At 41.5% G+C, this 25,519-nt stretch overlaps 1 pseudogene; it reads left to right on the forward strand.

Moving 5' to 3' along the window:
* The first annotated feature begins 5,422 nt into the window (after positions 1-5,422).
* On the forward strand, positions 5,423-9,659 carry LOC136483029 (probable LRR receptor-like serine/threonine-protein kinase At3g47570; annotated as a pseudogene).
* Positions 9,660-25,519: the final 15,860 nt, after the last annotated feature.

The raw sequence follows: 25,519 nt of genomic DNA on the forward strand, positions 1-25,519 counted from the left end.
CCGTGATAGGTTCGTGAACTCAATTTACCAAAGACCACGCCGGCTGCAGGAGGAGGCGGAGGGGGGCGGTGGAGGGATTGAACAGGAGGAGGAGGAGGACCACCAGCCGCAGGAGGGGGCCGTCTCCTCCCATGCCGCGTGAGGAGGACCGCCAGCCGCAGGAGGAGGTGGCGCCCGTGGACGAGTCGAACGAGGAGCTGGTTCGGCAGACGGATGAGGAGGAGGAGGAGGAGGAGGGGGAGGCGGCAGGCACGGGTTCCGCTTCCTCCGACTCCTCTGCGAGTGTCTACTTGCGAGGTCCCATGAGCCTCCCACAGGTTCCGCTTCCTCAGCAACGCCCAGTGATTTGCCCCGAAGGGCAAAAGTAAGTAACTTTATACGTTATCACCACTACTTCATATGATATGATGAAAAAAAACTAATAATTTTTCTTAATCACTTGTGCAGGAACTGGGTGGTTGTGTTGGGTGGTAGCGCATGGCTAGTCAACGGCATCCTGGGTCTTCTGTGCAGGCAACACTTTCCCGGCATTGTCACGTACGCATCAAAGATGGAGCCGGCCTACTCATTTGACCACTACGCCGTCGCCCCCGATGCGGAGTACCCCAACAAGGCGGCGCGGGTGAAGGCAGAGTTTTGGGTAAGTCTCCCTCGCATAACATTGCTCAATATGTCGCATTCATTGGACTTTTCTTGAAATAATGAATGGATACATCGCTTTTGTATGCAGACTTATTACAGATGCGAGGAGGGATTTGAGGCCAGGGTGGAGCAGGTGACTACCAAAGCCTATAAAAAACTCATCACCGACATGCATCACGAGGTGCGCATCCAGGCCATCGTAACCTACTACGGGTCGAAGCTTGGAGAGAGAAAAACCAAGAAAGACGCAAGAGAGATACAGTTGACCCAGGAGCAGTACCTTGAGGTAAATGAAGAACATCAATATTGATTCGTTCTGAGATTAAGTTGGTTTAATTTGATCTTCTTATATGTCCAATACTTGATGACGTGTAGATGATTCCCTAGTGGTGTCAAGCGTATCCCGAGTGCTGGGCGATGGTGGTGGAGAGGTGGTTCACGGAGGAGTACCTCAAGATGCACAGGGATGCTCGGGACCGTCATTTGCAGATGCAAGGTCCAGCACACCATCAAGGCAGCCGCAGCCTCGCCGGATACAAACAAGCATGGGTACGCGAATTCATTTATCTATTGTGATGCTCAGTTCTGCCTGATTTCTAATCATCGTGCTGTCTTTCTGGCAGTCGGTGTCACATAGTGGCTAGATTTGCTCGGACTTCCAGGCATGGTGTATGGCCCACAAGGGCAGGGCGACGTCCGATGTCTCCTTCAACCTAGAGGACCCGCCCGAGGCATACATGAACCCGAGTGTCCACTCCCGCATCAGTGAGTACACTGAGGTGGCGAGGTCGCTCCATGGGTCAGACCACGATCCGAGCACCTAGGACTTCGATGGACAGGTCACCTTGAGGGTGGGGCAATGCAAGAAGCATGGGTGGTTCTGGCTTGGAGACGGCATCATCGACACGGCCTCTACTCCCTCTCTCTCCTAGATCCGAGCATGGAGCATGAGCGAGAGCCTGGCCATTCACACACGGCCGATCGCTGCATAGCACTGGATCGATGCACTCGAGGTTATTCCTGTTTTACTCGTCATACATTAATCTTTACACACCTTAATTAGCTTTGCATTACTGAAACATTGGAGTGAAATATCATAGGCCCGGCTGTAAGAAGAAATGAGGCAACGTTAGGAGCTAGAGGCCAGGCACCAGAGGATGGCGGCCCAGCTGGAGGCCGAGCGGGCCGAGCGGCAGGCCTAGGCGCAGAGGCTGACGGACATTACGGAGTTCCTACAAGGGCTTGGGCAACATATGGGCTTGTCTCTGCCACCTGGGCTGTTGGTTCCACCTCCACCTCCGTGTCCTGCAGCTGCAGCTCCTCCCGTGAGTATGAAAGTGTTTTACTTTCGCTTGTGCTTTGCTTGTATGGCCTCTACCTTCCTAGATTAGCTATCCAAATAATCTTGTCTCACATGTAATCTTTTCTCCTTTGTGCAGTCTCCATCTGACGGTGGTTCGAATAATCCACCTCATGCACCTCCGAATGATGGATCTGTGCCTTCACCATAGTCGCAGTGCCCGAGATGAGTGCACGTTGTATTTGTTACATTTGTTGTTCACTTGGTGATGGACTTGTGATATACTTGTGATGCACTTGTGGACTTTAATGGACTTGTGGATTTATTTGGATGGACTTGAGCACTTATTATTATATATGTGATATATATTATGATTTATGTGATATGTGCGGATGGATGTGTGGTTGGATGAGATATATATGTGATGGATGAGATATATATGTGATGAATGAGATATATATGTGATGGATGAGATATATATGTGATATATGTTTGTATGAATTTATTTGTCATGATGGAATGTAAAAAAATAAAAAATTGCCGTTTTGGGTCACCATACCGAGTGTTGCACTCGGCAAAGGACCCCTTTGCCGAGTGCCATGGTCACAGCACTCGGCAAAGCTGGAAAAATGGGCGCCCAGTAAACCATTTTTCCAGCTTTGCCGAGTTCTGTGACCATGGCACTAGGCAAAGAATTTTTTTAAAAAAATTTCAAACTTTGTCGAGTGCCGGCCAGAGGGCACTCGGCAAAGAAATTTTTTTTAAAAAAATCCAAACTTTGCCGAGCGCCGGACAGGGGCACTCGGCAAATATTTTTTAAAAAAAAATAAATAATCTTTGCCGAGTGCCTGAAGGGTTGGCACTCGGCAAAGAAATTTTGTAAAAAAAATCTTTGCCGAGTGTCTGAAGGATTGGCACTCGGCAAAGAATTTTTTTAAAAAAAAATAAAAAAATCTTTGCCAAGTGCCTGCGGGGTTGGCACTCGGCAAAGTGACCGTCAACGGGGCCGGCGCCGTGACGGTCGCTTTTCTTTGCCGAGTGTCCCCGGGGCACTCGGCAAAGCCTTTGCCGAGTATCCGACAAAAGACACTCGGCAAAGAAGGTTTTGTCGATCAATTTTTGCTGTGTGTTCTTTGTCGAGTGCCGCACTCGGCAAAGAACCTGAATCCAGTAGTGGTTGCCTGGTTCCGGAGGACACAAAGACAGCTCCACAACAATAGAATAGGATTATTTATTTGTTGTTAATTTGGATTTGGTCATTACTGAAATTCAACTAATGGATATTAATGTATTCAGACGGGTTGATTTAATATTTGATTTGGGCTGTTACGTGGGCTTAAACATGCCATAATTCAATTTTATGACGTTTTTTTACTCGCCAACTCAGCGCCACATCATATTTTCATCCTATGTGGCACGTACCTATGTGGCAAGATCCAAGAACCTATGACGTAGAAACAAAAGTCATAAACCTTTGTGACATCAAAACCATAGTCATAGATTTATGACACGGACATCTAAAAGACATAAAACATAGTTTAAGGCGCATGGTTTTTCACGCAAGCTTTTTCGTCAATCTGGTGTCATAAATGTTAACTTATGATATAAATTGCAGATATTATGACAATAACAAAATGACATAAACCCTAACATCTCTTGTAGTAGCTGTTGCCGTGTCCGCGCCGGAGCTCGGGCGGCGCGGCGCAAGTGCAGTGGGCCGCGCGTGGTGGCTCACGCAGGTTCGCGGTGGCCGTGTACATGCTCGCACTCAGAGCTGCCAACAGGGTGGCCGCCGGCGTCGCCTACATGCTGCTGCTCTGCTCTGCTCCGGAGCAGCACGACTTTCCGCTCCCATGATCTCGCTCCCGTGCATAGATTGCACCGCGGGAAATTTGGCCTCCGCGGGTTACTGTCACCGGAGTGGGAGGGGATGTCATGTGCAGGGTCAAAATCTCCTTGGGTGTTGAAATTCACGTGCATTTGCCCCCCTGTCATCCAAAGGAGCCCTTATGAATATATATAAATCCATATAGTTGGATCACTCACAAGCCAATGACTCAACAGTGACCAAGGAGATACGGCCCACCTTGTATGATAAAAAAACGGGCTGCGAGGGGTAGATACCCGTGAGCTATTTTAGCTTAAGGCAGAGGACTTCTTACCCAGTAAATGAAAACCCCCGAATCCCATGCCCCGTCCGCACACATGGGCTTGTTACCCGGCGAGAAGGTCAGTCCCTGTGCTTTGTGAACGCGGGACAGGTGAGGGGTTTTTTTTTTCCGCACTGCCAACCAGAAAATTCGTCTATCCAAGGATTCAAACTCTGGTCATGGGACACCATCCGGAGGCTTGACCAACTGGTCTAGCAACCATAGGCCCCACCTTGTATGGATCAATGACCAAACTGAACCTGTTACTAGAAATACACGTTTTCTACTGTCCATGTTCATAAACTTTTTACCTTGCACTAGTAGGAATTATACTTTCCACAACGGACTACTTTATAAGTCATGAGGCCAAATACAGTAGTCAAGCACTTTTTCTTGGTGCGCAACTTTTATTGGTTGCCAGCTCTCTCATGCTCATTAAGTATAATAGTCAAGATTATATTTATAGCCAGGCACGAAAGAGAAAAGGTGGGTCAAGAAAATGCCACTTAACAAAGTCACGCTGACGCTTTATATTGGTAGCCATAGTATCAACCACAAGAAAATATTTTAACTACTTGATTTTTTATAACAAAATGGTGCTCGACTCCCTGTGGAAGCTAATATTTTAGAATTTAACAGCTTTTGTGCTTTGAGTGTGATCGACGACATTTGCATTGACAGCGAGGCACCTATAATGACTTTGTCAATTTCGAGGATTTGCCGGCTTAGCCTTAGAAGGTGTTCATAGGGGTATGATTTGTGTGCGTACGTGTGTTCATAGTGATGGGTGTGCTTGCGTTGTGTGTGTCTGCGCTATACTTTGTAATCTCAAAAAAAATATTGAGGAAGGAAATATGTGCATCTAAATCCATATAATCTGCGCATCAGTTTCAGCACCACTACTCATTTTCTCTAGGCAACATATCAGGTGCAAATCAACCAACATGTGCAAACTTGGAAACTAACAATCAAGACCACTATATGTTGATGCAATGGATAGGGTGAGGGGGCTTAAGCGCAAAAAAAAAGGTCGGCGGGTGGGGGGCTTAAGCGCAAAAAAATCCCACCTCTCACCCCATCCATTGGATCAGCATCTAGTGGTCCTAATTGGTAGTTTCCAAGTTTGCTCAGGTCGGTTGGTTTATACCTGATACGTTGCCTTTCTCTATTGCTCTGGTAAAAGGACTTTCAAAAGCACTGTTAATATCTTGCTTTGTTTTCCCTGCCACTCACCGTCAAAAGTTGGTTCTCTTTCTCACCTGCTCGTACCACTCAGGGCTCTATATAAAGTGCAAGTATATGGCGCAGCACAATCAAGAATCATCGCACCCATAGCATTGAAGCGTCCACTAGCAAAATGGCTATTGTAGGAGCCACAAACAAGCCCTTGCTTCTGCTTGTAGCAATGGTCATCTTGTTTGCATGTGCATGTTCCGTAGCCACATCCACAATCCATAACGCATCTGAAACTGACCGACAAGCCCTTTTGGGCCTAAGGTCACAGCTCTCTGATCCAGCTGGAGCCTTGGACTCGTGGAGAGATGACTCACTCTCATTCTGCGATTGGCGAGGGGTGTTCTGCAGCACCCGGAATGCACCTCGCGTCGTATCTCTAAACCTTTCAGCCCTGAACATCACCGGAAGCTTATCTCCATCCATTGCTCACCTTCGTTTCATACATAGGATCGACATATCTTACAACCAAATCAATGGCTGCATACCTCCAGAGATTGGCAATCTAACACGTCTGAGTATCCTCGACCTAAGCATGAACTCCATCACCGGGGTGATTCCAGCTTCCATATCTTTCTGTACCCGCCTCCAGGTTATCAGGCTAAGGAACAACTCAATCGAAGGTGAGATTCCCCAAACTCTTGCTAACTTGCAGTTTCTTCAAGAAATTATTCTTAGCAATAACAAACTTGGTGGAAGCATTCCTTCTGGCATTGGTTTGCTTCCTAGACTCCAATTTCTGTTTCTCCCCAGTAACAATCTGTATGGTAGTATTCCTGAGTTCTTGGGAAGTAGTTCAGCACTCTCCATGGTGGTTGTGCGGAACAATAGCCTAACTGGTGGCATTCCACCTATGTTGGCAAATTGCTCAACACTCTACTACCTTGACCTCATGAGTAACAAGCTCACTGGAAACATCCCTTCTACTCTCTTCAACAGCACATCTCTTCTTCACATAGACCTGTCAGATAATGGTTTTTCTGGGCCCATCCCATCATCATCCTTGATGTATTCACCTCTGCAGTATATTAGCTTAACAAGAAACAACTTCTCAGGAGTTATACCCGCCACACTTGGAAACATGTCCTCCCTTATCATCCTCCTTCTGGCTGAAAATAATTTGCAAGGAAGCATCCCTGAACATTTAGCTAGAATTCCAAGATTGGAGGTACTAGACTTGGCTTATAACAACTTGTCAGGCCGGGTTCCACGAATTTTTTTTAATAGCACGTCACTCACTTATCTTGGTCTTGGTGAAAATGAACTTATCGGAACAATTCCAAGTGACATTGGCTACACTCTTCCAAACATCCAAACATTGGTCATGGAAGGAAACCATTTTGGTGGCCCACTCCCAGTGTCTCTGGTTCATGCTTCCAACCTCCAAGCTTTGGAACTCCGTGATAATGCATTCACTGGAGTCGTTCCTTCGTATTGGTCATTGCCCAGCTTGACTCAGTTAGACCTTGGTGCAAACAATCTTGAGACAGTAGATTGGAGTTCCTTGTCTTCAACAACAAGCTCGAACATGCTGCAGATGATATATTTAGACAATAACAATCTTCAAGGATCAGTACCGAATTCCATTGGGAATCTTTCATCTAACTTACAACAATTGTTTCTAACAGAAAATAATTTTAGTGGAAGCATACCTTCTGAGATAGGAAACCTTGGAAATCTCACTGTTCTTCAACTGGAAGGAAACAGATTCTCTGGAAGAATTCCTGAGACGCTTGGAAATCTAGGTAGGTTGTTTGTCTTCAGCTTGGCAAACAATATACTTTCTGGTAGAATCCCGGAATCAATTGGAAATCTTGAAAGCTTAAGTGAGCTTTATCTCCAGGAGAACAACTTGAGTGGTTCAATACCTCCAGGCATTAAAGGTTGCAAGAATTTAGTGATGCTGAACTTGTCACATAATGTTCTCCAAGGAAGCATCCCACCTGAAATCCTATCCATTTCTTCTCTTTCTAAAGGCCTGGACTTGTCATATAATAAACTCACTGGATCCATATCATCTAACATTGGTAGACTGATTAATCTTGGCTTCCTTGATATTTCCAACAACCATTTATCTGGAGTGATTCCTCACACACTTGGTGACTGCATTCTATTGGAATCCATTCACTTAGAGGTGAATTTTTTTTATGGGAGCATCCCCCTATCCTTTTCAAGCTTAAGGGGCATCACCAAGATGGATCTATCTCAAAACAACTTATCTGGTGAAATCCCAAACTTTCTTGAGACGTTTAGCAGTTTGCAGCTTCTTAATTTATCATTCAACAACCTCGATGGAGTTGTACCTACAGGTGGTCCATTTAGCAACTCAAGCAGGGTTTTCTTAGAAGGGAACAAGATGCTATGCACAAGAGACCCAATCCTACAGTTACCACATTGCATGTCAACAATATCGAATAGAAAGAGGACTTCCTACATTATATTGATAGCAGTTCCACTTGTCAGTGCTGTGACCATCTTAGCTGCTTTCGCTGCAATCATTCTTTTGAAGAAGAGATTTCGTAAGAAGAAGCTTGTTCAAAAGTCACTCGAGGGTTTGAAGAAGTTTTCATATTCTGACATAGCTAAGGCAACAAACGAATTCTCTTCAGACAACCTTGTTGGAGCTGGGAGATTTGGATTTGTCTATAAGGTATATTCAAGTTTTTGGCACACCCTGTTGCAGTTAAGGTGTTCAAACTTGACCAACTTGGGGCACCAAAAAACTTCTTTACTGAATGTGAGGTGTTACGAAGCACTCGGCACAGAAATCTTATACGGGTGATTAGTTTGTGCTCAGGCTCGGACCAAATGGGAAATGAGTTCAAAGCCCTCATTCTTGAGTATATGGGAAATGGTAACCTCGAAATATGGCTGCATTCAAATGGGCTGTCAGAAACAAAGAGAATGCTATTAGATCTAGGTTCAAGGATAATGATAGCCATAGATATAGCTGCAGCCTTGGACTATCTCCACAATTGGTGCACGCCTCCTCTAGTTCATTGTGATTTGAAGCCAAGCAATGTTCTTTTGGATGATGATATGGTTGCTCACGTTAGCGACTTTGGATTAGCAAAGTTTTTGCACGACCATTCTTCAGTGAACCTTAATAGTTCAAGAAATATTATTGGACCAAGAGGTTCAGTTGGATACATTGCACCAGGTAAGAATTTATTCATATGATTTTGATATATGTCCCTTGGTCAGCCTTAGTGGAAGTAATTAATTTATCACGCGTTCTCAGATATTTTGAAAATAATAGGGTTTTCATGCAATACCATTCCTTAAGATAATTTCGTATGCTACAATAATTTGATTTTTTTGTATTACATTATTTATGCAGAATATGGAATGGGCTGTGAAATTTCAACAGCAGGTGACATTTATAGCTATGGAGTTATTCTATTAGAAATGATTACAGGAAAGCATCCAACAAATGACATGTTTAAAGATGGCCTTAACCTTCACAATTTTGTGGAGCATGCATTTCCACACAATATTTGTGAGATTTTGGACAGCAGTCTCATTCGTTTCATGATGCAGCAAGTCATGACAATGAAATTGAGAATCAAACACTCAATGGTATTCAAAACTGTATCAAAAGGATGGCACAACTGGGCCTAATGTGTTCTGTGGACTCACCGAAAGATCGTCCGGCAATACAGGATGTTTACACTGAAATCATTGCAATAAAAGAAATGTTTTTAGAATCACAGTGTTGAGAGAATGGAAATATTGATTTACGCGGTGCTTGTCCATCAATGCATGCTCCTACGTATGCTAGAAGTTTTATTAAAAGTATAAGAATTAGAAGTTCATGTTTTGTACCTACAACAAATCAAATTTGCTTACCTTTGTGACAGACCAAGATCCTAAGGGTTTTCCATAGGGCCGACTACCCGGCTAGGAGATGGGCTGGCCCAAGGTTTGGCTAGATGGCGCGGAACAAGGTGGCGTGTTCTCCAAGGCTACAAGGACTGACCTAGTCGGATTATAGGAAAGCTAGTCTCTATAATATAATTAGGACTCTTCTGTTGTAACCGACTAGGACTAGATCAATGCACCTTCTCTCTGGACTATATAAAGAGAGGTAGGGGCATCCCCTTGTAACATCATCATACAAAACAATCCAATGCAAGGCAACACGCCTAACTGGACGTAGGGTATTACGCTATTCAGCGGCCTGAACCAGTATAAATCGATGTCTTTGCGTTCACCATCTAGTTGAGCATACGTCGAAGCCCACCTAACATCGTTCCGGGTAACCCCTGTAACGTGTTGCCAGTCATTAGACACCAACACTTTGTGCACATAGTCTCTCTCTGTGCATTTTCTGATATTATTCAGATGTCATACTCTGTAATACTTTTTTGGGTATCATATGTTTATCAATTACCTTATATATTTTTCCTCATCATATTAGTTTACAAAGTGCATGTCCAATGCATGCTCCTACAGATCTCACATGCCCTCATGTCCTTCGAGGCCTAATCTTGGTTAGATGGACTTTGCTTCTGTGCTTCTTATAAAAGTGCTCAACTAAGTCTACTTCTCTACAATCTAGCAATATGAACCAGAAAACACGATGTTGCATTGTTGGGTTCGTATCAGCACCAAGTGGCATAAACCTTCTCATAAAGATGAAATAATCACCAAGAGTGATACAAAACTATCGCTGTAAATAGCGCCAACACTAGTGCTCTGCATCTGGTTCTCAAGTGCTTAGAACATATGGTTGAGTTCCTCACTTTGAGACAATAGTGATGGAAAGGAAAGGCCCTGTTATTTGAATCTTTGCTTACGTTAATTGAAATTTCAAACCATATATTTTAGCATATCATTGTGAAGAACTTTGGATTTGACGTAGCACATATCGTGGGACTATAGTTGACAAGATAATACTTCCAAACCATTACTTTAAATGAGTTCTCTAGGATTTTTTTTAAATCATTTTGGAGCCAAATAGCTTTGCCGCATTAGGGGAGATTTTCATCTCGAAACCACAAAAGCTTTGATGCCTAATATAAGAAAAAATGGCGTTTACTTGATTCATAGCATCAACACAAAAAATATATGACTTTTGCAGCTGTGGTCAGTTTTGAATTTGCAAAAGGGGTTAATACATGAGCTATTCTACCATAGCCAGTGGCTGGTTCAGGACCATCCAGGTAAATCATGAACCCCAAATCGAGTCCTCTAGCTAAAACTGTGGGAATGTACTTTACGAAGGCACCCCTACCGTGGATTCACTGTAACACTCTAAAATTTGCTCCTTTTGAAATAAGGTTAAAAATGATTTAATTATGTATTTTTATGCTCATGAAACATAGGGAAATAATAATTTTTCATTCAATTAAAATTCCATCATAGGGTTAGCAACCTTATTGATGCATTCATGTTGGTTAATGTGTTTTATTGTGATGCGTGGTTTTGATCTAAATCCAAAATGAATTCAAATTGCTTTTGAAATGATTTGAAAGTGCTTTGAAATAAAAGAATAGAAAATAAAAAAGAAGAAAAACCTCCCTCCTGCCCTTCTGGCCTGAAGGCCCAGCTGGCCCAGTCCTCACTCCTCTCCTCTCTCCCATTCCGCATTCCCAGAGCACCCTCGCCTCGCGCGGCCCAACAGGCTGGCCCAACCAGGCCGAAGCCCAAGCTTTTGCTCCCCTATCCTCTCTCTGTTTCACTGCCACCCGGGACCCACAGGTCAGGGTCATCCCCTACCTTGAGCCATGGCAAAGCCGAACTCTACTGCCAGGAGTCCGCCTCCGAGCCGTCTTCACCGGATGGCGTACCACCCATGCCGAGGCCCCTATATAAGTCGAGCCCATGCGCCGCATCGCCCCATCCCCTAACCCTAGCACCGCCGCCTCGCATCGAGCCAGCAACCGTGAAACCCTAACACGCCGCCACCGAGCTCGCTTTGCCGTTCCGCAGCCTCGCCGTCGCTTTGAGGCGATCTCTGAGCTTCGCAAGTTGGTAAGGAGTACACCGGTACCTCCCTTGCTCTCTCCCTCCCTTCCACTTGCGTAAACACGCTCGCCAGAGCAACACCGATGACCCGAGCCACCAAATCGAGCTCGGCACCGCCTCCGCTTGTTCGCGGCCGTTTTCGATCCCCGCTTCGAGTTCGCCGTACTCCTCTCTCTCCCTCCCCATGCTTTTATTTGGACCAATGATGCGCGGAGTCACCGTATCGATGAACTTCGACGAGGTCGGGCCTATTCCGGTCATGGCGTCGCTGCCCAGCTCGATGCTGGCAACGCCCTCTCCTGCCCCTTCTAATCTTGGCCGTACGTCTTAGATCCAGCGGGCGAGATCGCACAATACCCGTTCGTCATGGCATTTTTGTATAAGAGCCCCTGTCTTTCTTCAATTTTTTGCCCGCCATCCTCGATCCAGATTTAAAAATCAAATTTTATATATTTTAATTCGAATTAAGTTCCAACTATTTATAGTTTTGCCTCTACCTTCTTTAGGCCATAACTTCTACATTTTAACTCCTTTTTAGCCCGTTCAAGTTGTGTTAGATTCATAACGACGTAATCTACGTATTAGTAACATTATTTATCCTGATTTTGTGCTTTCAAATAAAATGATAAATTGATCAATCTATATGCAATTGGTTTTCCAATTAAAAGCAACTTAGTTTTTCCACTTCGATCTTTTATAAATAAAATATGATTAGAATATATTGTTTTTCAAATTCAAATATAAACTTAACTCAATTTGGATATTTCTCTGAAATATCTTATATATGTTTTTATATATAGTTAAAATGAATGTAGCTAGTAGTTTTCTTTATCTCCCAAAAATAAATTTTAGGATAGCCGTTTCTTTTGCACCGTAGCTCCGATTAGCGGGCTTTTTGTGCTCGTAGCAATGCGTAGATTAGTTTTCAAACCTTTTTATTGATTGGTGTACTATTCTAATTTAGTCATATTTGTCTGTTATGCATGTCTGTTCGGATACTTGTGTGGTGCTTTTATGATATTATCCAGTCGGTGAGCTTTACATGGTGATTAAGAAGGAGTTCCTTTGAAGCTTTGGACTAGAAGAAGAATCTAAGTTTAAGACAAGTGTAGCATGGGATCATCCTTTTTATCCTATTCACCATTAATTTTATTTAATTCATACTGCATGTGTCCACCTTGACTACTACTAAGGATTTTCTAGTACTTTGTTACAAGGAACAAGGGGGATAGAGCATAGTCAAGAGGTTGGTTGCCTCAGGCGAAAGGGTAAATCATGGCTCATGGTGAAAGTGTACAACCTTTGCAGAGTCTAAAATTGGTATATTAGTCGTGCTCATGGTCACGAGCGGCCTTGGAACTCTTACGGAATAGATGATCATTAATGGTAAATTGTTTATACTATTCATTATTCATGTTTACCTGATCATGTGTTTATGTGGGCTTGTGATAAACTTGTTGCTACTCAATTGCTAAAATCATGACTTACTAAAAGCTAATCGCAGTAACTAGTGTCAACCTTTTTAGCCTCATGAACTCCATGTTATATTGCTGAGTACGACATGTACTTATACTTGCTTTACTTTTAAATTCTTTGGAAAAATCTCGGATGGGTACCAGATTGCTAGAGTATGATGGAGTTAGCCTTATGATCAACCAGTTAGTTGTCCCTATGGATTTGGAGCTTTCGCCTGAAGAACGGAGTGTCTTTCCGCTGTCTACTATCTAAGGTTATATTATTTGTATTAATACGCTTTGTAATTAAGCATTGTCTTTTGATATTACCTCTATTTGTAGCCATATGTGTGATTTGACTTACTGGACTCACATATGGTGTGTATCTGGTTTTGTTCTTAAAACCGGGTGCCACATTCACAATGTGTCCATTCGCAAGCATCGTCTGAAGAAAGCTATAGTCCCTCTAGTTTTATACAACTAGTACATCAACCCGTGCTCCCGCAAAGGATAGAATCTTAGGAGACATAAGCATTAGTTATTGTTTAATATTTTTGGTTGATAATAGTTACTTATATAAAATCGTACTTTTTTCTTTTGTTCATTTTGTAACACAATTAGCGTAAATAGATAATTTAGAACCTCTATCCGATTGTGGTAAAATTATCGATCATTGATCTATATTTTTTTCGTCCATATCAATATTTTTTCCTTTGCATGGCAATTTTTTTATGATCAGTATGGATTTAGTCGAAACCTTAGCTTAAACTATGGTGATCTTGTTGCAGCCCAAATCTTATGACATCAGTCAATCTAAATTTTGTTTTTTAAATTAAATCTTATTAGTCCCTATAGATTTTTATCCCGAACTTAAGTTAAAACTCATGTGCTTATTAACTCTTCTTTTTTACCTTTAATAAGTATTTTAGGTCATAGATTTCACTCTTAAGTATTATGATGACTAATTAAAGAACCATTTAAAACCTACACCCTTCATGGCTTAAGATTGGTGGTAGAGCTTGATGCGAGATCTAGAATTGGATAGCGGTGCTAATTTCAAGAGGATATTAATATTTAAGCCTCATAACCACTGTTTACTCTAAAGGAATCTTGAAGGCCAAAAATATTAAAGCCACCTTTGGTCTGCACAAACATCTTCCACTTCTCATGATGTTTGCATTTTCATATCAAGAAATAATAATGTACAATAATGGTTCTACCGTTAATATAGATATATCAAGAAATGTATAAATATGTCTACATAACAACTTAGATAAATATGTCATGATTATTAATATAATTTTAAATAATTAGTTAGTATCATTGGTATATGAGTTGTTAAGCAAATATTTTTCATGATTACTGAAACATAACATATATAATATAGATAGATCAAGAAATGTATAAATATATCTAAGTAACAGCTTAGAAAATATATGTTAGGATTATTAATATAATTTTAAATGATTCGTTAGTATCATTGGTATATGAGTTGTTAAGGAAATATTTTTCATGATTACTAAAACATAACATATATCTGTTGCTCATGCATGCATGCGGAATTGATTTGCATTGATGGCACAAAATGTATGTTTACTTTAAGAAAATTTTAATGTACTAATATTAATAGAAGCAAGTTTTATGTAGAAACATATATGCTTTATGGTTATTTAATTTTTTAGAAGAAGATTATGACAATTTACATGTAGATTTGAGGGATATTTGAGTTTTTATACATTTTTTTAAAATATGTAATGCTTAAAATGGAATTAGCATATTAATATGGCATAATGCTTCAATCCAGATGTATAAATTATTCTAAACAATAACTCATGAAATTTGCTATCATGGAGTATCAATATCACTTAAAGTGAATTGTTAGTGTCAATACTATGTGCTTAGTTAAGACAATAATTTTTCACGCTGGATAAGCTATTAAAAAAATATTTATCGTGATGTATATATCTTTATTTTGGTCGATATTTAGCATAGCACTATGCTTACTTTTAACTTTGCAATGGTTCAAATGTGTAATTTACAATTATATGTACCATAGTTTATGGATATTTAATTATTATTTGTAATAACTTATAGTGTTATTTAGATGTAGAATGGAATAATATCTAAATTTTTTCTAATAGCTGAAGTCGATAATTGAGATACAACATTATGTTATCTTTCATAATAGAATATATGAATAATTTGAATGCAAACTGAGGGGTTACTTTGCATTAACTTTCATAATAGCAATGTGGGTAATTTATCATATTAGGGTGTTATGTTAAATTATTTTTTTCATAATTGTAGAAGTGGGTAATTTAATATAAATTAGTTAATTTATTTGAATTATCTTTCACAATAACTGACCTGAGTAATTTAGATACAAATTTAAGGGGTTATTGAGAAATATCTTTCATAATGGCAAGAGTGGGCAATTTACATATAAATTTCGGTGTTATTTTGAATTATTTTTCATAATGGAAGTGTGGTAATTTCAATGTAAAATTAGGGGTTTATTTTACGTATTTTTCATAATGGCAGAAGTGGCTAATTTTCTATAAAGCATAATAGATCCAATGACTATTATTGATTATGATGATATTCTATCAAACTAAGGGCTAGATCTTTTTATTATTGAGAGACTTTCTAAGATTTATCTCTTTCTCTTGCGCATCTAGTGAGAAGTGACGTGGAGACTCCGTCGGTGCCTCCTATTGGTGGCTAAATTTTTTATAGAACAGAACAAATTCAATGCTTGTTTGTGGTGATGACGATATAAGAGTCTACAAAAATAATGACCAAATATTTTTTATTATTGTAAGAATTTCTAGAACTTATTTTTTCTAACGTGTCTGGTGAAAATAAACATGGATGTACAATGAAAAAGGAAGGACGAATGCTGAACAGATGGATTCCTATTTCTTCATGTTGAAAAAAATTGTCTCCTCTTTAGTTTTTATATATAATAACTGCAACCTGACACACATGTAAGTTGTTTCTTGGCGTGTCTATGATATTAACCTTCAATCTGATTTTTTGGGTTAATAGATCAATGAACGTGATGGGTACGACCATTAATTAATTAACCTAGTGCCATTCGCCAAAAAAATAACTAACCACGTGAGGGTAGTTGGTGGGCCCCCCATGTGATAGGAGTACTTTTTAACGTGTTAATACATCTAGCTTCTGTTAACAGATTAATAACAAACAATAAGATTTTGGGCTATCTTTTTATTTGTAATAATGGCAGACGTGGGTAATTGTTTAGAAAACAAAATAGATCTAATGGTTATTAATGGCTGGATGTTTCTGATTAACGCGAGAATTTCTAGCACTTATCTATTTTCTTAGCACGTCGGGTTAACGTGAGAATTTCTAGCATTTATCTATTTTGTTAGCACGTCTGGTGAGAATTAACGTCGAACCTTCATTGAGCCCTCTAATTAGTAATAGTATAAGATAATTTTCTTTACAACTAATCTTCCTAATTTTTGCAGTAGTCTCATACGTTGCATGTTTGCCCATGGACACGCGTCACGATTCCGTGGCAGGTCCCCAAGTGGTCTCTAGGTGGTATGTCGCCGTTGATTTTCTCCCATCACCTGTCGGTAATATCCAGTGCAAAGACGGAGCATTTGGTCATCCTCAATGTTACTTAACACCATAACTTCCATCAGTTCCTAACTTCCTTGTGCCCTACGGAGTGTTGGAATCTCAATATGGCCGATGATGTCCCTGTCTTTAACTGGGCCCTCCATTTTTGTTCTCTCATTCATTCATCTCTATCAGATTATCACTCTTGCTCCACCTTGTTCACAAACTACACAAACATTTTCATTGCCGGTTCTCTATCACCACTGGTTTTGGCTTCTATTGGTGAAAGTCGGCAGTGATAATCAAGTCCATCACCGCCGTTTTGAATCCAATATAATGGTGAAAATGATTATCACCGCTGGCTTGCTATACAAACCAATGGTGATAAAAATATATCACCATCGACTCGTTGTAGAAACTAGCAGTGATAATGACTTATCACCACCGGTTTGTGTATAGCATGCTGGCAGTGATGTTTATTTTTTTCAAGCTGAATTTAAATGTAGCACAAGAATTAATATCTTCAGAATGTTCACTAACCATTGGTGAAAATCAGTCTTATTCACCGTCTGTTGATAATACGAACCCTTGGCGAAAAAATCATCACCAACGGTTTTAATAAAACCGGCATTGAAAATGCATTTAACGAAAACCATTTTTCTTGTAGCGTCAAGACAACCTTGCGATTCTCTGCTACATCTGGCACCACTATGTATTAATGTTAAGGTTTTCACTACCCCAGATCTGGACATCACTGTCGGTTAAAAAAAACCCGTCACTGTCGGATTTTGAACCGACAGTGGCATACCGGCAGCGATGGGGGGTTGAAATCACTGTCGGTTCTTAAAAACCAACACTGATCTATAGGAAACAGTGTCGGTTCCTGGCTCCACCCGACAGTGTGTAGTTGAACAACACTGCCGGTTTGTAGTCCCAACCGACAGCGATGGTTGCTTCAAGAGTGTTGGTTCTTGGCTCAAGCCAACAGTGTTGAGCAAGCCTACACTGTCGGTTCATGGCTCAAGCCGACAGTGTTGAGCATGCAACACTGTTGGTTCATGGCTTAAGCCGGCAGTGTTGAGCAAGACAACACTGTCGGTTTGTTGATAACCGACAGTGATGGTTACGACAATACTGCCGGTTCGTTGCTAACCGGCAGTGATGGCCCATTCGCATTTTATTGTTTTATAATTGATTTTAATTTATATTTTTTCATGGAATCAGGTTTCGCTTTATATACGCTACGTAGACGACAGGTCCATCAATATTAAACATTACAAATGTTATGGTTACAGTTCAAATGTTCTTATCCAGATCTCGATCCCTCAAAATAAAAAAGAAATGTTCTCAGACTTCACAGATTGTGCAATATTTCTCGGACTTCTTACAATAATCTGGCGAGCCGCTCTAGGCCATACTGGTCCTTGTACCTCACGGATTGTGCAATGGAAAATACTCCATCTTTTTCGAATACCTCGGCTAAGATGAACTTTGTGAGCTCCGATTGCAGTGCGACGATCTCCATGTCTAACAGCCTTTGGTGGTTATATTTCTTGCGCTGTCGTTCAAAAAAGATGATATCCAAAGAGGAACAGTAAATCATTTTGTTGAATTATTAACAGACATAAATGAAATTGGGATTATACACACCAACTTATCGGCTTCTTCCGATTTCCCGCCGATGTAGCGAAGCATTGCCCACATTACATAAAATCCGCATTCATTGTTTCCCGCTGGCTGTGACAGGTACTTCCCCTCCATTTCGACAACCTTGAATGGGACCTGCGTCCCACCGATATGTCTTCTTCGGACACTGAACAACATTAAAGGGAGAAACATTAGAAAGCAGTATGTGTGATTAGAAAATAATATGTTATTAGGATCGCTTACTAATTCAGCACTGCCACCAGTGCATCCAGATGTTGAAATGGTATTTTCTTCGAGTCCCACACCTCGATCAGATTTTTGGCAAGATTGACACAAATGAAGACGAAATGGTTGCTACAATCACATAATCCTAATTATAGAATAATCTTAACAAAAAAAGAAGCATAAAATTAAAAGCAGAGAACACATACTCGTAGTTGTAGGCTAGAAGTATGTGGGTTTTCTTCTTCATCGTGAATTCATCGAAAACAGCAATCAATCTCTATTTTAGGTCTTCCATGTCACATCCATAGAGGCCTAGACATGTCCTCTCACTGACTCGCAAGGGGTCCAAGAAGCCTATGTAATCCCATTTGCTTTTTAGAATGCAAAATTTTGCTATACACCTACATAAAATCATGGGAAGTGCTAAAAAGTTAACAATTTGTCTCAAGAGAGTAGTTAATTATAATATCGTGCGTGTAGGGTACTTACATAGTCCACAGCGTCAACATTTGAACATCGAGAGAGCATTTCTGGTATAGCTGGAATAAGCACTCCCACTCGACATCGAACTTCTCTTCTTCAGGATAATGGAAAACATGTGGCGAACGGATAATAACCTCAAAACCAAAGTCATCCGTCTCTGTTGCTTGAGACATGTAATATTCATGCAACTGGCGCATATATGTTGTCAAATTTTTATACTCGTCATCGGGAACCAAAAGATTGCCCCTTTCATATTTCATTGCCGGTGTTCCCGTCCCTTGTACATCATAATAGATGTTTGCGACCTCTTTCATGGTTAATCATGGGTTGTCTTCAACGTACTTCTATATGTTCCTTAAATCTTTATTGTGTATTTCTTCGTCTCTTGTTGTAGCGTATTTATTCTGTGTTTGCCTTTTGAATTTGGACTTCAACAAATACGAAGGCAGTGAGGCACAGAGATTGAAGAAACTAACACAATCTTCCTTTGAGATGTGTGTTGTAAATTTTTCTTTCATCAAGGTGGTAACGCTGCCACTAAAGGGCCTTTTTCTTTTCTGTTGGTCCACTTTGGGAGCATTAGCGACCGAATCCAAGGACCTTTTCTATGACTGTGAGGATGTCCTTGATCTTGTTTTGGGCTGAGGTGGAGGAGGAGGAGGAGGATGACGATGAGAATTCTGTTTCCCCAGCGCTGATGAAGATTGAGGAGGAGGAGGAGGAGGAGTCTCTTTTCTCGGGGCTGATGAAGATGGAGTCAGACGAGGAGGAATAGAAGGAGACCTCTGTCTTCTTGAGGGTGATGACTCCGGATGAGGAGGGGAGTGATCTCTGTTGGGAGATGGTGAGTGATCATCATGGGTGGGCAAAGACACGCAATCGTCCTCATCATCAGAGGATAATTGGTGGTCAAGCTTAATGAAGCGTTTGTGCCAGGCCACTTGAGAGCCCATGTTATGACCAAGTTTCGGCCTGTCTTCCGCTACGGGGTACTCAATGGGTATCTTGTTATACTTTTTATCAAGTATTCTATCAATGGTGACACGAGCGTACCCCAGTAGAATTGGGCGGCCACTAATTGTCCCGTCTCCCACAGGCTAGGCCTGGCCGAGCGCCACCTTGTCCTTTGTCCATTCCTAACGGATGTACAACCTGACATTGACGGGTTTAGTGATGTCGTCCACCGGATGAGGCACATTCGCCTCTTCTTCGTCAAGCGGGGTCGATCCGCAGCTGCTGCGACCCCTAAACTGTGGGCTAAAGGCAGTAGGAGTAGGGTTTTGTGGTAGTACTGACCCCTTGGATAGCAAAATTTGGTCGACTCACGCTTCAACGGTCGCCTCAATCTGTGCTTCCATTCTGTCTTCCATCTCTTTTAGTCTCCTCAAATACTCTGCCTCCTGTTCCGCTCTACCTCTCGAGCGGCTCCGGTAAGTGTTAGATTCTTGGGGGAATGCTAGTTTCCAAGGAACAACACCGGTTTCTCTAGTGCGACTAGGGTGCTCCTTGGTTCTGAGTGCTTGGGTGAGCACGTCTTTCTCCCTATTAGAAGTGCGAGTCCCTTGCCTCACCTCCTTAGTTACCTGGGAGATCCTCTAGATGAGTTCGCTCATGGGTTGATTTGAGGAGCTAAAGCTCCCGTCCTCGGCGTGCCGTACTTTCCTCCCCATACAGTATATTACCAATCTGGACTCCCAATTGGCGGTCTCAACCTGAATGCCTTCCTCAGCAAGGCGATCCATCTTTTGAAGTTCTGCTTCAAATTCTGGCATCTTTTTGGCGTAGCCACGAGAGCTGAGATGATGAGGATTCGTCGCTTTCTGTGAATTCTCCTTATTCTTCCTACTCAGTTCTAAGTACTCCTCGGATAACCTGTATTCCTTGAAATCCTGTCAGAAGTCCTTCTGCTTGCTAAACTATCCACCATCGAAATCTGGCTCTTTATTTTGGAGGACAAAATTCTTGTACAATGTCCCCTTGAAATTCTTGAAGCATGTCCCCATGATTTCTTTTGCTTTTTTCTTGACTAACTCCCTGCCATACTCAGCTGGGAAAGTGAAATACTCTGGGATCTTGACATCCCATATGTAATCCTTCTCGCTTTTGGGAATCCTACACCGGTCATCATCATTCCCAATCCACTTCCTGTACTTAATCAGGATGAAGTCCCTAACAAGTAACCCGGGGATAGTCTTGTATTTGGTCAAAGCTATAGGCGGTGAGAGTGGATCCCTAAATTCATTGAACTCAATAATGTGCCAGTGTGCATTCCTACCAACAGGAATCTTTGACACGCCTCGCTTGGATATGGCCTTCCTGCTACCCGAACCCTCTAGTTCCTCGGCCAGCGGAGGCTCCTGCTAGAGACACCAAGTAAGCTATGACCCTCTCAATTGATTAGCGTGTGTGGCTACATAGTCACATGATACCGAAGTTACCTGGCCATCTTGATCATTTTGACCCAGATCGAGCAGGCCGAATGGGGTCCATGGCTGCTCGTTCTCAACATCCTGATTGACACCGTCACCATTTGTCGGATCATGCGGCTCTCCCGTCCTAGCGATATCAGCCGCTTCTTGTTGCCGATCTGTTCTTCGGCGATGGGGTAACAGGCAACGATGAGTCATGGCTGTGACAACTACTAATAGCATATGTTCATATATATATATATAATATTTAATGCAAAGTCTACTAATAAGTCCACATACAATAAAGTCAAATAATAGCATATGTTCACCTAGAACAAATTCATTGTTTGATTGACCACATACAACAAAGTCCAACTACTGTTCTATGAAACCAAGCCTACATCAACATCCAAATAAGAAAAGCAATGACCATAGCCACAAATAAAAGCATGACATCTTTCCAAGACCAAGGAGCAATTCTCCTAATCTTCACATCTCCGGCGGGTGCCTTCTCTTCAATCTCCAGTGCCAGCGGATGGCCATGGTTTCCATTCATTTGCAAGGTAGGCCGGATGACTATAGTAGGCCCTCAAAGCTTCAGCTTCTGTGTTTTATTTTTTGTGCAAATTACCAGGGTAGCGATTGACTTGAGCATAGCAATCTTCCCAGGTTTGATAAATCCCAGGCATGTGACCAATATGCACTACATACCATGCCATGGTTGCCTATACATTTAAGTAAATTAGGCATGTGGTAAGTGGTAATGGTAACTCACTGAACAAGAGTTATTATTCAAGTTATATGGCCAAACTAAATCTATTTAACGTTCTTTATCCTTAACATGATAAAAAATTACCTCAATAATGGGATTGTTTATTATTCAGAGATCAATGTGGTTTAGTAATCATACTTGCTGCTACTGCCGAGCCAATTTGAAAAGTTGTTTTTAACTTTTTTTCTAGAACAAACATCTATAGATGCCTTTTTTTTAAGCATGATATACATTCCATCAAAATCAATTGACACTCTACCTATAGCGATTATACCTGTACACATTTGACAAGAATCCATCATTGCTTAAGCAACAGCATAAATTCTTATCTAACTCTTACACAAATAGAACACTCCCTACCATCACAAATAAGACGTCCACAGTCATTAACGTGTACCTTTGACTGGTAGTTTCCATTGCTTGCAATAATTACAAAGTATAGAGATATCATAACATTATGCAACTACTATTCGAGACAGATATGCTCATATCATTGTCACATATTCAATCTAACTATGTCAAGAGGTGTTGATGATCAATGTTTAAATACTTAGACTGCACACAGCGCAAAAGGTCACTTATCTGTGACTCGAGGGAATAACTTGTTGTGACAACATGCAAATAACACCAATGGTTCTTAAACAGTTTAGGGCCATGATTACTACGTCCTCAACAAATCAGTAGGTAGCATAATCTCTTCAAGGAAAAACTAACTGGTTTATGTAACAGCATGTACATATAAGGATAGCTAAACCAAGGAGTAACAGCATGTAACTCAATCAAATAGGAATCGACTGCTATTGGGAAGGCAACAACCGTGGGGCATTTCATCAAACACTTAGCGGGCAGTGAGCCACGCACTCACCGTGGGGGTGGGAAAGCAGCTGTCCGCACGCTCCTGAAGGCCTCGGCGGTGGGAGTGCAGGCGTGGAGGAGGAGGGGCACGGCCGGGGTCGTGGACGAGGAATGAGGGCACGGACGGCGCGGTGCTCTGGCTTGGGGCGGTGGACGGCGTGGGGAGTGCTCCGGCGTGGGGCAGTGCATGGGTGTCGGCATCGAAGAAGAGGAGCGCGGGACTAGGAACAGTGGCACGGGGGGCGGTGGACGGGTGCTCCGGCGTGGGGCGGTGCACGGGCGTTGACGTCGAAGAAGAGGAGCGCGGGGTTGGGAACAGTTGGCGCGGGGTTGAAATGAATTTGGATAATTTCAACCCGTGCTGGGCTTTTATACTAGTAGCTCATCACTGCCGGTTCTAATTATAAATCGATAGTGATGGGGGGTACATCACTGCCGGACCATTCTTTAAACCGGCAGAGATTGCCGTGTAGGGGTTACGGCATAACTAAGTTATCTTTTCTACTTCTTTCGAATACCTCCTACTGGCTCAACGGTTAAGACCCCGCAACTTAGCCCCTGATACCCGTGTTTGAATCCCAGGTGGCCCAATTTTTTTGGTTTAATTTTATAATTTATTAAGCGGTCTTAAGGTCAAAAAGAAAAAATAAATAAACCTTGGTACACATCCTATACTAGCGCAGCGGTTAAGTTTCTAAACTCTGCATCCCGAGACCCAAGCTCAAACCCGAGGGCTAGCACAATTTTTTTAATTTTTTATATATCATTGCTGGTTTTCAAAATAAACCGATAGTGATAACCAGCATCATTGCTGGTTTTTTGAAACCAACAGTGATGTTTATATATATTAAAAAAATTCTTTTATATACTGAATAAATAGAAGCATATGTATTCCTATGTCGAAATGGCATGAAATTTTTTTTGGCAAGCTTGTACACCCAAATGAAGACCCCACACACGATTTGAGGTTTTTCTAATCATTTTTTTATTTATTATATTTTTCGCTATGCCAAATGAGACAAAAGAGGGTGAATTTCATCTTGGACCCAATAGATTTTTTCATCCACCTCCACAAAATTCTTATCACTAGGGCACATTAGAGCCTATGTAAAAGTTTGGCACCATTCTGGATCTTTTCGTGGGTAGACTCAGTTCAACCTATAATTAATCGGTGTCGTCGCGCGAAAATTCAATTAAACCTCAGAAAGTAGCAAATCATCTCCAAAAAATCCCAAACTAGGTGTTTCCTTCACACGTGGCACGTGCAAGCCTAAGAAAAAATTTGAGACCAATACGACACCGGAATGTGTATGAACCACAGAAACCTTGATAACCTATGTGTATAGTCATGGTTCGATGAAAGGGCACATGTACCTCTGTGAAGCATGTATACTCCGCCTATTTCAAAATGGCTTGATTTTTTTTATAAGCATGTACACCCAAATTAAGACCCCACAAAGGATCTGAGGTTTTTCTGATCATTTTTTTAATTATTATATTTTTCTCTGTGTCAAATGGGACAAAAGAGGGTGAATTTCATCTTGGACACAATAGATTTTTTCATCCACCTCCACAAAATTCTTATCCCTAGAGCACATTAGAGCCTATATAAAAGTCTGGCACTATTTCAGATCTTTTCATGGGTAGACTCAGTTCAACCTATAATTAAACGGTGTCATCGCGCAAAAATTCAATTAAACCTTAGAAAGTAGCAAACCATCTCCGGAAAATCCCAAACTTGGTGTTTCCTTTCACACGTGGCACGTGCAAGCCTAAGAATAATTTTGAGACCAATACGACACTGGAATGCCTATGAACCATAGAAACCTTGATAACATATGTGTATAGTTATGGTTCGATGAAAATGCAAATGTACCTCTGTGAAGCATGTATACTCCTCCTTTGTTGAAATGGCTTGAAATTTTTTTGGCAAGCATGTACACCCAAATTAAGACCCCAGACAGGATCTTAGATTTTTCTAATCATTTTTTTATTTATTATATTTTTCTCTGTGCCAAATGAGACAAAAGAGGGTGAATTTCATCTTGGACCCAATAGATTTTTCCATCCACCTCCACAAAATTCTTATCCCTAGGGCATATTAGAGCCTATGTAAAAGTTTGGCACCATTCTGGATATTTTCGTGGGTAGACTCAGTTCAACCTATAATTAATAGGTGTCGTCAAGCGGAAATTCAATTAAACCTCAGAAAGTAGCAAACCATCTCCAGAAAATCCCAAACTTGGTGTTTCCTTCACACGTGGCACATGCAAGCCTGAGAATAATTTTGAGAGCAATCCGACACAGGAATGTATATTTCTAGTTGTCCAACAAATGTTACACGAATTACATGCAAGACAATAAGTAAACACACTAAGCCGTATATATTAAAATTAGAACCCAATTAAACTACGATCTTGAAAAACTAGCTAAATAAATATTAATTACTATTGGAATCACTGCCGGGATCGATCGGGCCACGCACACTAACATGCCTCTGTTGCCATATATGGTAATTGATGTCACGGATTATGTATCTGCTTGTATCGATCAAGTCCAATGCCCGTATGAGTGCACTCTCTCGTGCCTCACAATACTAAAAGAATAGTCGGCCATAGATGTAACCTACTGAACAACCACTGCCCCTGTTAGAAATCCTTATGCAGTATTGACGTCCTTCTATAGTGAGTTGGCCGACGTTTCCATTGCAGAAGTCCCAATCGTACCCAAGTTGCTCCGTAGCTTGGTCTAGAATGGCCCACAAGCCACATGCAGCATAGGTAAGG

The sequence above is a fragment of the Miscanthus floridulus genome, chromosome 9, assembly GCF_019320115.1.
Source record: "Miscanthus floridulus cultivar M001 chromosome 9, ASM1932011v1, whole genome shotgun sequence".
Lineage (NCBI taxonomy): Eukaryota > Viridiplantae > Streptophyta > Magnoliopsida > Poales > Poaceae > Miscanthus > Miscanthus floridulus.